Source organism: Bos indicus, chromosome 4 (assembly GCF_029378745.1).
Source record: "Bos indicus isolate NIAB-ARS_2022 breed Sahiwal x Tharparkar chromosome 4, NIAB-ARS_B.indTharparkar_mat_pri_1.0, whole genome shotgun sequence".
Taxonomy (NCBI): Eukaryota; Metazoa; Chordata; class Mammalia; order Artiodactyla; family Bovidae; genus Bos; species Bos indicus.
The window spans coordinates 23,855,220-23,866,369 of NC_091763.1; positions in this window are offsets into that span (position 1 = coordinate 23,855,220).

Consider the following 11,150-nt stretch of genomic DNA (forward strand, 5'->3'; position numbering starts at 1 on the left):
AAAGAGACTCTTGAAAGTCCCCTGGACTGCAAGGACTGATTTCCTTTAGGATTGACTGCAAGGAGATTCAACCAGTCAATCCTAAAGGAAATCAGTCCTGAATATTCATTGGAAGGACTGATGCTAAAGCTGAAACTCCAATACTTTGGCCACCTGATGTGAAGAATTGACTCATTTGAAAAGACCCTGATGCTGGGAAAGATTGAAGGTGGGAGGAGAAGGGGATGACAGAGGATGAGATGGTTGGATGAGTTTGAGTAAATTCTAGGAGTTGGTGATGGACAGGGAGGCCTGAAGTGCTGCAGTTCATGGTGTCGCAAAGAGTCAGAAATGACTGAACAACTGAACTGAAGTGAATTAAAAGAGGACACAGTGATTTTACATTTGCTTTTCTTTTACACTGAATAAATAATAAATTATTAGTGAATAAAAAATGATGAAAATAGTCCACTTTCAAAAGACAACCAAAGTTAATATATTATCATGTCACTCCAGATGTTGCCCTAGGTATATATACATGGTTGGATGGCATCACTGACTCAATGGACATGAGTTTGAGTAAATTCTAGGAGTTGGTAATGGACAGGGAGGCCTGGTGTGCTGCTGTCCACAGTGTCACAAAGAGTCAGACATGCATGTATTTTATGTTAACAAGGATATAAAATAAAATACATGCATAATGTTTACTTTTGTTTTTCAGCAACTTAAAAATTTTAAATCAGATCAGATCAGTCACTCAGTCATGTCCGACTCTTTGCAACCCCATGAATCGCAGCACGCCAGGCCTCCTTGTCCATCACCAACTCCCGGAGTTCACTCAGACTCACGTCCATGGAGTCAGTGATGCCATCCAGCCATCTCGTCCTCTGTCGTCCCCTTCTCTTCCTGCCCCCAATCCCTCCCAGCATCAGAGTCTTTTCCAATGAGTCAATTCTTCGCATGAGGTGGCCAAAGTACTGGAGTTTCAGCTTTAGCATCATTCCTTCCAAAGAAATCCCAGGGCTGATCTCCTTCAGAATGGACTGGTTGGATCTCCTTGCAGTCCAAGGGACTCTCAAGAGTCTTCTCCAACACCACAGTTCAAAATAAACAGAAAAGTACAGTCTTCCAGAGGCCTTCCCAAGTGGCTCAATGGTAAAGAATCTGCCTGACACATGGCTTTGATCCCTGGGTTGAGAAGATCCCTTGGAGAAGTAAATGGCAACCCACTCCAATATTCTTGTCTGGAAAATCCCATAGAGAGAGGAGCCTGGCCGGCTGCAGTCCATGGGATTGCAAAAGAATTGGACAGGATTTAGTGACTAAACAACAACAGACTTTCCATGTAACTTGTACCCAGTTTATTACATTAGTGTGGAATATCTATCACAACTAATAAACCAATATTGATGTATTGTTGTTACCTAAAGTCCGTACTAAATTCATATTCCATTAGTTCTTACCTAATGTCCTTTTTCTGTTCCAGATTTCTTTCAACGATACCACACTCTCAGACTCAGGAATGAGGAGGAAAGAGGTATAAATGGCTACCCTCTGAGCACAGAATAGCCAAGATCTCAGATAGAGATAAGGAGCTGTCTATAGTGGATATCCCCCAAACACTAATAAGTGACTCTGATAAGGGAGTATCAATGGGTAGGGTTGAATCGGTTATGCTATGCTATGCTAAGTCACTTCAGTCGTGTCTGACTCTGTGTGACCCCATAGACGGCAGCCCACCAGGCTCCCCCATCCCTGGGATTCTCCAGGCAAGAACACTGGAGTGGGTTGCCATTTCCTTCTCCAAGCATGAAAGTGAAAAGTGAAAGTGAAGTCGCTCAGTCGTATCCGACTCTTAGCGACCCCATGGACTGCAGCCTACCAGGCTCCTCCATCCATGGGATTTTCCAGGCAAGAATACTGGAGTGCGGTGCCATTGCCTTCTCCGTTGAATCGGTTAAGTCATTCCAATTCATCTTTCTCCCACAGCTATCTCAGGACTCAGGTTGAAGACGGTACTTATTTAGTTACTTCTAGTCCACAAAGCAGAGAAGGCAATGGCACTCCACTCCAGTACTCTTGTCAGGAAAATCCCATGGATGGAGGAGCCTGGAAGGCTGCAATCCATGGGGTCGCTGAGGGTCGGACACGACTGCGTGACTTCACTTTCACTTTTCACTTTCATGCTTGGAGAAGGAAATGGCAACCCACTCCAGTGTTCTTGCCTGGAGAATCCCAGGGACGTGGGAGCCTGGTGGGCTGCTGTCTATGGGGTCGCACAGAGTCGGACATGACTGAAGTGACTTAGCAGCAGCAGTCCACAGAGATGGCCACAAGTGGGATTGCAGTAGTCATTCTGTAAGCCTCAGCTAAGTTGGAGGAGATTTATTGATATGTCTGGGTTGATGAAAGCATCCTGACCTAAAGACCTGATCTTTGACTTGGTTGTGGTAAAGAGCAGCATTTGTTGACAGACTGCAACCCTAAGACTTCACTGGTGGTTGAACACATTCTCTTTTGAAAGTTAGAGTGGGAGAGACCCAAGAGAGTTTCTTGAACTCCAGTCCTAGTATTGTAGTAGGACTTGAAGGCTCAGCAAGCCAAGCTTGTTAGTGCCTCCACAGGCTGCAGACAAGAATGATACTCCTCCAGAATCCAAAACAGGTGGAAAATAATAAACAGGCGAGGTGCTGGAAAAGTGGGGAGTGCTCTTTTGCCTTTCTCTCCTCTGCATACAAATACAAACTCCACCCAGTAAAGGCTTTATGTCTGAAACCTCTGACCAGCACGATTGATAGACACAAAAGCATAAGTGAGAAAATCTTAAAGATAACTACTTCTGAAATATCAAAATTATATCCCGTTACATCTACTTAAGAGGTAAAACATGTCTTTATATCTTCTCTCATCATATGTATTTTTTAAACTGAATTTGATTTTGCATTGAGTTCTGTTAAATAAAATTCCATTTATCACAGCAGAAAGGCCAAATGCATGCAAAGGAACTCATTCAAATGATACTGCTGTATAGATTTTTAAAAAACAAAAGTTAAAAACCAAGAAACATCATGGCACATTTTATTGAAAGAGAGAAAATATCTATTTTTATGAAATAAATTTTCCACCTCTTGGACTTTTATGTCGTATATCTCCAAACATTTTAAAATCCACATTGATTTCTTTAGCAACATGCATAATATCAGTCCTCTGAAAACCAGGTTGAAATTAAGCTATATATCTAGCCCATTGATGATCTACCCAAGATTCAACATGAAACTATGACTGGAATGGGTAAAGTAATGAGTTTAATATAATTAAATTTTATAAATGAAATATAAAACAGAGAAATATAAAATTACTAAATTGTACTACTTACAATTATAGAACTGTGATCATGTGAAATCAATATGGCTATAAGAAAAAGGAATGAGGAATGAAAAAAGAAACTGAGAGCTTAAGTTTGTGAAGTTTCTTATTTCATTTAACAAAGAGTCAATAAATGATGTAGGAATCTGGATATGTAGCTTACCAAAAAAATATGTTTTTATTTATATTTCTTTAATATTACCTTCATATTTTCTCTTATGTTTAGAAGGATTTATCTTTAGGAATTAATATCTTTCAGTGTAAAGAAACATTGATTTAAAGCTCAGTGATTCCTTTGGCTTTATTTAAATTTCTTCTAGTTTTGTAAATGTCATGTTAACTAAAATAACATGAAGAATATGATCACATTTTATCTTTCTTATTTATATCTTTGTTATTGATGCAAGAGTTCTGAACTGCTGTTTGTAAAAACCGAGGGCCAATATTTCTTGACAGTAACATTTGGGGGATTCTGACTTCTTTTTTAGAATATTTATAATACTTCTATGTATTTTTGAATCGCTAGACTTGATGAAAAAAAAGTGAAAGTGGAAGTCACTCAGTCATGTCCAACTCTTTGTGACCACATGCACTATCCTGTCCATGAATTCTCCAGCCAGAATACTGGAGTGGGTAGCCTTTCCCTTCTCCAGTGGATCTTCCCAACCCAGGGATCAAATCCAGGTCTCCTGCATTGCATGTGGATTGTTTACCAGCTGAGCTGTGAGGGAAGCCCAAGAATACTGAAGTGGGTAGCCTATCGTTCTCCAGTGGATCTTCCCAATCCAGGAATTGAGCTAGACTTGATATTTGCCCCCAAGTACATAGATGCATATGTGTATAAAATAAATAGATACTTATGCCATCCTTTTGTATATACACATTCATATATATGTAAATTTATGTAGTCTAGAAAAATAAAGGACAGTTTTTCTGGGCAGGAGAGGAGTGGTATTAAGGAAGAGAAAAAAGAAATGATCACTTTTTACTCCCTATATACTATATGCATTATCCTATATTACTTTTATAATTCTAAATGTCAAATTTTTAGTCAAGAAAAGAAAGAAGTTAAATTTTAAGAAGAGCACTTTTCTCTATCACATGCATGATTTTCTTATATTGATTAAAGCTCAAAGAAAAATGATGAGTTATTTGGTAAGGTCTGCAACCCAGTTCAGTGTGGAGAAGATGTGTATCTTATAGGTTGTTTTACAAAACAAAACTCTGAGGTCCAACCTCAGAGTTTTGTGTTCTGTATTTCCATGGAAATGTCTGAGAATTAGTTCCTTTAGACACCAAATGCCCTTTGTAGAACTGGTATACCCAGACCTACTTAATTGAAGAGAAGTTGAGTAGCAGTTATAGAATAACATGCATACTTTATTGAAAGTTATTAGTTGCTCAGTCGTGTCTAATTGTTTGCAACCCCATGAACTGTAGCCTGCCAGTCACCTCTGTCCACAGAATTCTCAAGGCAAGAATACTGAAGTGAATTGCCATGCCTTCCTCCAGGGAATCTTCCTGACCCAGGGATCAAACCTGAGTCTCTTGCATTGCAGAAGGATCCTTTACTGTCTGAGCCACCAGAAAGTCCATGCTTTATTGGGCAAACATATTTTTGCTCAAGTGATGAATAGATTGGAAAAACCTAGCTAAACTATTTCCCAAATATTTTTAAAAGGATATTCACATGTTGAGTCAATGAAATTATTTCAAACACTTCCTTGTTTTATGTTATAGATTCATGATAGAAAAAAAAAAGAATCTTTTCTTTAGAGCCTGATAGAGTACATTCTATTTTAAGTCAAACTTTCCTCTTTTCTTTCTCTGGGTAATGTTCAATTGTTAGTTTGAATCATGAACACATTACCTAGAGTACAGGAATTTAAAGAGTATGTAATTATATTTGCAGTAACAACTATTGGCTTTTAAAAAAGGTCTATAATATTGAAAACTCATGTAAATGTGTTTTAGGACAACTAGAAAATACTGTCATTAAAATAATTAATCTATTTTACATTCTTAAATTTTTAACTTAATTGGGATTTTAAATTTAATGAATCAGTTTTTATTTGCCTTCAAGAAACAAACATACACATATTCTCCTGTTTTCCAATAGATGTCAGTATCAAAAAAGAAAAGAGCTAGTCTAGTCATTTAATGTAACTGTCTTGCAGTACAAAGGAGAATATTCTTTTCCCTTCTTTATGGTTTCATGTACTCAGAATTGCCACTGCTGCTCCTGCTAAGTCACTTCAGTCATGTCCAACTCTGTGTGACCCCATAGGCGGCAGCCCACCAGGCTCCCCTGTCCCTGGGATTCTCCAGGCAGGAACACTGGAGTGGGTTGCCATTTTAATTGCTAGAGTTGGTCTATTCAACAAGGGACAGTAGTTTTAAAACACACAATGGTTATTATTTTTTTGGGGGGGTAGTAATTCATATAGTTAGTGTAGGTAGCAATTATGGTACTTCCAAAATGAAAGAAAATATGAAGGAAACATCTAAGTGTTTTCTAAATAATCCCTAGTTCTTTCCTTGTGCCTCTTCTCTGTAGAAAGATTTAACTCCTCCTGGTTACTTTCCATTTCCAAATGTTAATTCACAAATGGTTTTCAGTTCAAAAAAGGAGTTGACATATTTTTACATGGCCTTTGAAATGCACAGTGTTTTTTTAAAAACAACACTAGTCCTTATCTCTGTTCTGTTTTTACTATCATAGAATTTTAATTTACCTTAAATGAGACATTATATAAAGAATAAATATTAGTTGCCAGAGTTTTCAAATCAATTCATCAACAACATATAGAATTCAAGGCTGAAGAAAATCAAGGATTTAGAATTTTGTCAAAAATGGGAAGGAATTTACTCTGAAATTTGTATTTAATCATATGTTATCAGTATAAATTAGGTCCCAATAGACTTTTTAAATTTATTTTTTTAATTGAAGGATAATTGCTTTATAAATTGTGGAATCAAGATTGCCAGAAGTATCAATAAACTCAGATATGCAGATGACACCACCTTATGGCAGAAAGTGAAGAACTAAAGGGCCTCTTGATAAAAGTGAAAGAGGAGAGTGATAAAGTTGGCTTAAAGCTCAACATTCAGAAAACTAAAATCATGGCATCCAGTCCCATCACTTCATGGGAAACAGTGGCAGACTTTATTTTTTGGGCTGCAAAATTACTGCAGATGGTGACTGCAGTCATGAAATTAAAAGATGCTTACTCCTTGGAAGGAAAGTTATGACCAACCTAGATAGCATATTAAAAAGCAGAAACATTACTTTGCCAACAAAGTTCTGTCTAGTCAAAGCTATGGTTTTTCCTGTAGTCATGTATGGATGAGAGAGTCGACTATAAAGAAAGCTGAGCGTTTTGAAGAATTGATGCTTTTGAACTGTGGTGTTCGGAAGACTCTTGAGAGTCCCTTGGACTGCAAGGAGATCCAACCAGTCCATCCTAAGGGAAATCAGTCCTGAATATTCACTGGAAGGACTGATGCTGAAGCTGAAACTCCAATACTTTGACCACCTGATGCGAAGAACTGACTCATTGGAAAAGACCCTGATGCTGGGAAAGATTGAAGGCAGGAGGAGAAGGGGATGACAGAGGATGAGATGGTTGAATGGCATCACCAACTCAATGGACATGAGTTTCAGTAAACTCCAGGACTTGGTGATGGACAGGGAGGCTTGGCGTGCTGCACTCCATGCAGTTGCAAAGAGTCGGATATGACTCAGCGACTGAATTGAACTGAATAAGGACCTACTATATAGCACAGGGAACTCTATTCAGTACTGTGTAAAGACCTATATCGGAGAAGGCAATGGCACGCCAATCCAGTACTCTTGCCTGGAAAATCCCATGGATGGAGGAGCCTGGAAGGCTGCAGTCCATGGGGTCGCTGAGGGTCGGACACGACTGAGCAACTTCCCTTTCACTTTTCACTTTCATGCATTGGAGAAGGAAATGGCAACCCACTCCAGTGTTCTTGCCTGGAGAATCCCAGGGACGGTGGAGCCTGATGGGCTTGCCGTCTATGGGGTCGCACAGAGTCGGACACGACTGAAGTGACTTAGCAAAGACCTATATGGGAAAAGAATCCAAAAGAGTGGACATATATATATGTATAACTAATTCACTTTGCTATACACCTAGAATACAGGAATTTTAAAGAGTATTTAATTATATTTGTAATAATAACACACCTGAAATTAACACAATGCTGTAAAACAAAACAAATTAACCCAAACAGCATAAAAAGGATTATAATGAAAAGAATAATACAAGATAATGAAAATGAATAGCGTCCTCCCAGTCAACTACAAGTTCTATCTCTTCAGAAGCAAATCCCCCTACTATTTTTTGGTTTCAGTTCCACTAGTATTTATTTTGATCATTTAATTTTTTTAACAATTTTTTTTGAAATCACTAAAGATGTACAATGTCTGGGTTTCCCAGGTGGTGCTAGTGGTAAAGAACCCACCTGCCAATGCAGGAAACTCAAGAGATGCAGGTTCGATCCCTGGGTTGGGAAGATCCCCTGGATGAGGGCATGGCAATCCACTCCAGTATTCTTCTCTGGAGAATCAAAGGAGCCTGGTGGGCTACAGTCCATAGGGTTGCATTGATTCAGACATGACGCAAGTGATTTAGCATGTATACATACAATGTCTATTAATAGAAATTAATTAGCTCACATATGTCATCTGCTACATCTCTCTCCCTTCTCTACATCAGAAAACTGTCTTAAACCTCCATTTTTCATCCATTTTCCATCATCAACAGCATCTTTTGATCCCTTTCTCTGTAAAATGGAAGACATTAGAGCTTCCACCAATACCTCCACTTTTCTCTATCTCTTCCCCACTCTTTACTTTGTGTGATTCTCTTTTATAATTTTGATTTTAAAGATGTATAGATTCTCTTCAATAGCCAGTTATATTGTATACTATTTCCAAGAAGCATTCTAAGAATAAATATTGTTTATTTCTTTCTCCTGTGTGTGCCCATATCCTTTCCTGTGTCTCTCCATAGCAAAAATTCAGGGTAAAATTTATTTTATATTTATATCCCAAGAAATCCCCAATTATGCCCAAGATCATATTATCTACATATCCCACTCCTTCCAGCCCTCCTGACTCTGCACACTTCCTTTCTGTTCCAATCTCTTGGTTCTCAGCTTCATCCTAAGAAATCCTCTTACTACCTTCTTGGCAATGTTGAATCTATTGTTTCCTGTATCATGTTTTTCTCTTTCTTGGTTTATTCCTTGTTTTGCCAGAGCACGTTGTTGAAAAACTCACAAAGAAAGGAGTTTTCCAGGGAAAATTTCTCCGAATGACTTAAAAGTCTTTATTCTATCTACTTACTTCACTGATATATTGGCTGATTTGGAATTCTAAGTTAAACCTCATTTTCCCTCAGCCCTTTGAAGGCATTGTTACCTCATCTTTCCCCAGACTATTGCTATTGAGAAGGAAATTTGAAAAACATTTGGCCCATAACCTGGTCTTTCGCTCTGGAAACACTTAAGATTGATCCTTAACTCACAGAAATTTCATGGTGATACGTCTGATTATTAACCTTTTTCTGTTGTTTTGTTGTTCCTGCACGTATAAGTTGGTTGGTTTTTTGTTTGTTTTATGTGTTTTTTTGGGGGGAGGGCTGGCTTTCCCCTCCTATCTGGTGTTTGTTAATGAGAATGAGGCTCTAATTAAAATGACTGTATGTACTTCATCCACAAGTAGAGATTTTTGTCTCTCCTACTTAGGTTGTAGGTGAATGGTCAAGGAGCCTTGTGTTAAGTTTTGAAACCATTAACAAAGGTCCGTCTAGTCAGGGCTATGGTTTTTCCAGTGGTCATGTATGGATGTGAGAGCCGGACTATAAAGAAAGCTGAGCACAGAAGAACTGATGCTTTGAACTGTGGTGTTGGAGAAGATTCTTGAGAGTCCCTTGGACTGCCAAGAGATCCAACCAGTCCATCCTAAAGGAGATCAGTCCTGGGTGTTCACTGGAGGGACTGATGTTGAAGCTGAAATTCTGATACTTTGGCCACCTGATGCAAAGAGCTGACTCATTGGAAAAGACCCTGATGCTGGGAAAGATTGAGGGCAGGAGGAGAAGGGGATGACAGAAGATGAGATGGTTGGATGGCATTACCAACTCGATGGACATGGGTTTGGGTGGTCTCTGGGATTTGGTGATGGACAGGGAGGCCTGGTGTGCTGCAATTCATGGGGTCGCAAAGAGTCGGATACGACTGAATGACTGAAGTGAACTGAACTGAAGGCTTAAATGAAGCAGACTTTGTTCTGGAGTACCAGTGCCTAACTTACTCTAAGTCCATTAGAGAAAAATGCTTATTTTCTTTTTTTCGGGTAGAATCACCTGGCACTTGGCATTTTGTGCTAAATGCAGAGATGTCTTCCACATAAAATTTTAATGGATTCTTATTTTAATTCTCACATTTCTTCCCTATCCATTTCTATCTATTGAAATTCCTCAGGGACAGATCTCCTTTTTTTCTGAGTGAGAGCCCCATATTCTTCACTGGATCCTATGCCTGACTACTTTGCCAGTCACTGCTCATCCATGAATAAGCTTTTGCCTCCCCAAAGCTTCTAGCTTTCTGATTCTTCCCTTACTATTCTCTTCTTTATTTGTAGATACATACTTTTTATTCCATTACACCTAAAGGAATAGATTTTTAGAGGGAAGAAGATAGACTTGTTGGTTCAACATATCATCTGAAATTGGAATCCTTCCTTTTTTAATTTTAATATTCATTATAATGTAAAATTACTGGCGTTTTGGATAGCTATGTTCTGATTCTGTTGATTTTGTTTTATTTAAGAGGAAATTTTGTTACTCTGTTAATAGTGAATTAGTAGAACTCAGTGACTTCCAAAGCTTCTGAGGGTGTTGTAGATCGATCTTTTAGTTATAGATGGACTTCCCAGGTGGCTCAGTGGTAAAGAATTGGCCTGAAATGCAGGAGATGCATTGGGTCGGACAGATCCCCAGGAGAAGGAAATAGCAACCACTGCAGTAGTCTCGCCTGGGAAATCCCATAGACCGAGAAGCTTGGCAGGTTACAGTTCATGGGGCAAAAGAGTCGGATATGACTTAGCGACTGAGCAGGCACACACACATAATTATAGATAAAAACATACATCATACAACCATGTTCATATCATCATTGTCACAATAGCCCCAAAGTGGAAGCAACCCAAGTGCCCATCAATGAAGGATGAACAAAATGTGGTATATACATATAATGGAATATTCACCCTTCAAAAGGAAGGACATTCTGACACACAATGCAACATGGATGAATCTTGAAAACATTATGCTAAGCGAAATAAACTTGTCACATAAGGACAACTATGGTATCAGTCCATTTTTATGAGGTGCCTAGAATACTCAAAATCATAGAAACAGAATGTAGCATGGTGGTTTCCACGGATGGAGGAAGGAGGACAGTTAGTGTTTAATGGCCACAGACTTTCAGTTTTGGAAGATGAAAAGTTCTGGAGATGGATGGTGGGAAGAGTTACACAACAACATGACTATACTTAATGCCAGTGAACAGTACACTTAAAAATGGTTAAAATGGTCAGTTTTATGTTATGTGTATTTTACCACAATAAACACTAGTGAAACATATTAAATAATGTATTTCTTTGGTTCACATATGCTTTTCATTATTGATCATGATGGCAGGTATTAGCAGTTGAGAAGAATTCTGTATTTATATGTCTACTTTATCCTTTTTATATATTTTCCTTTCTCCTT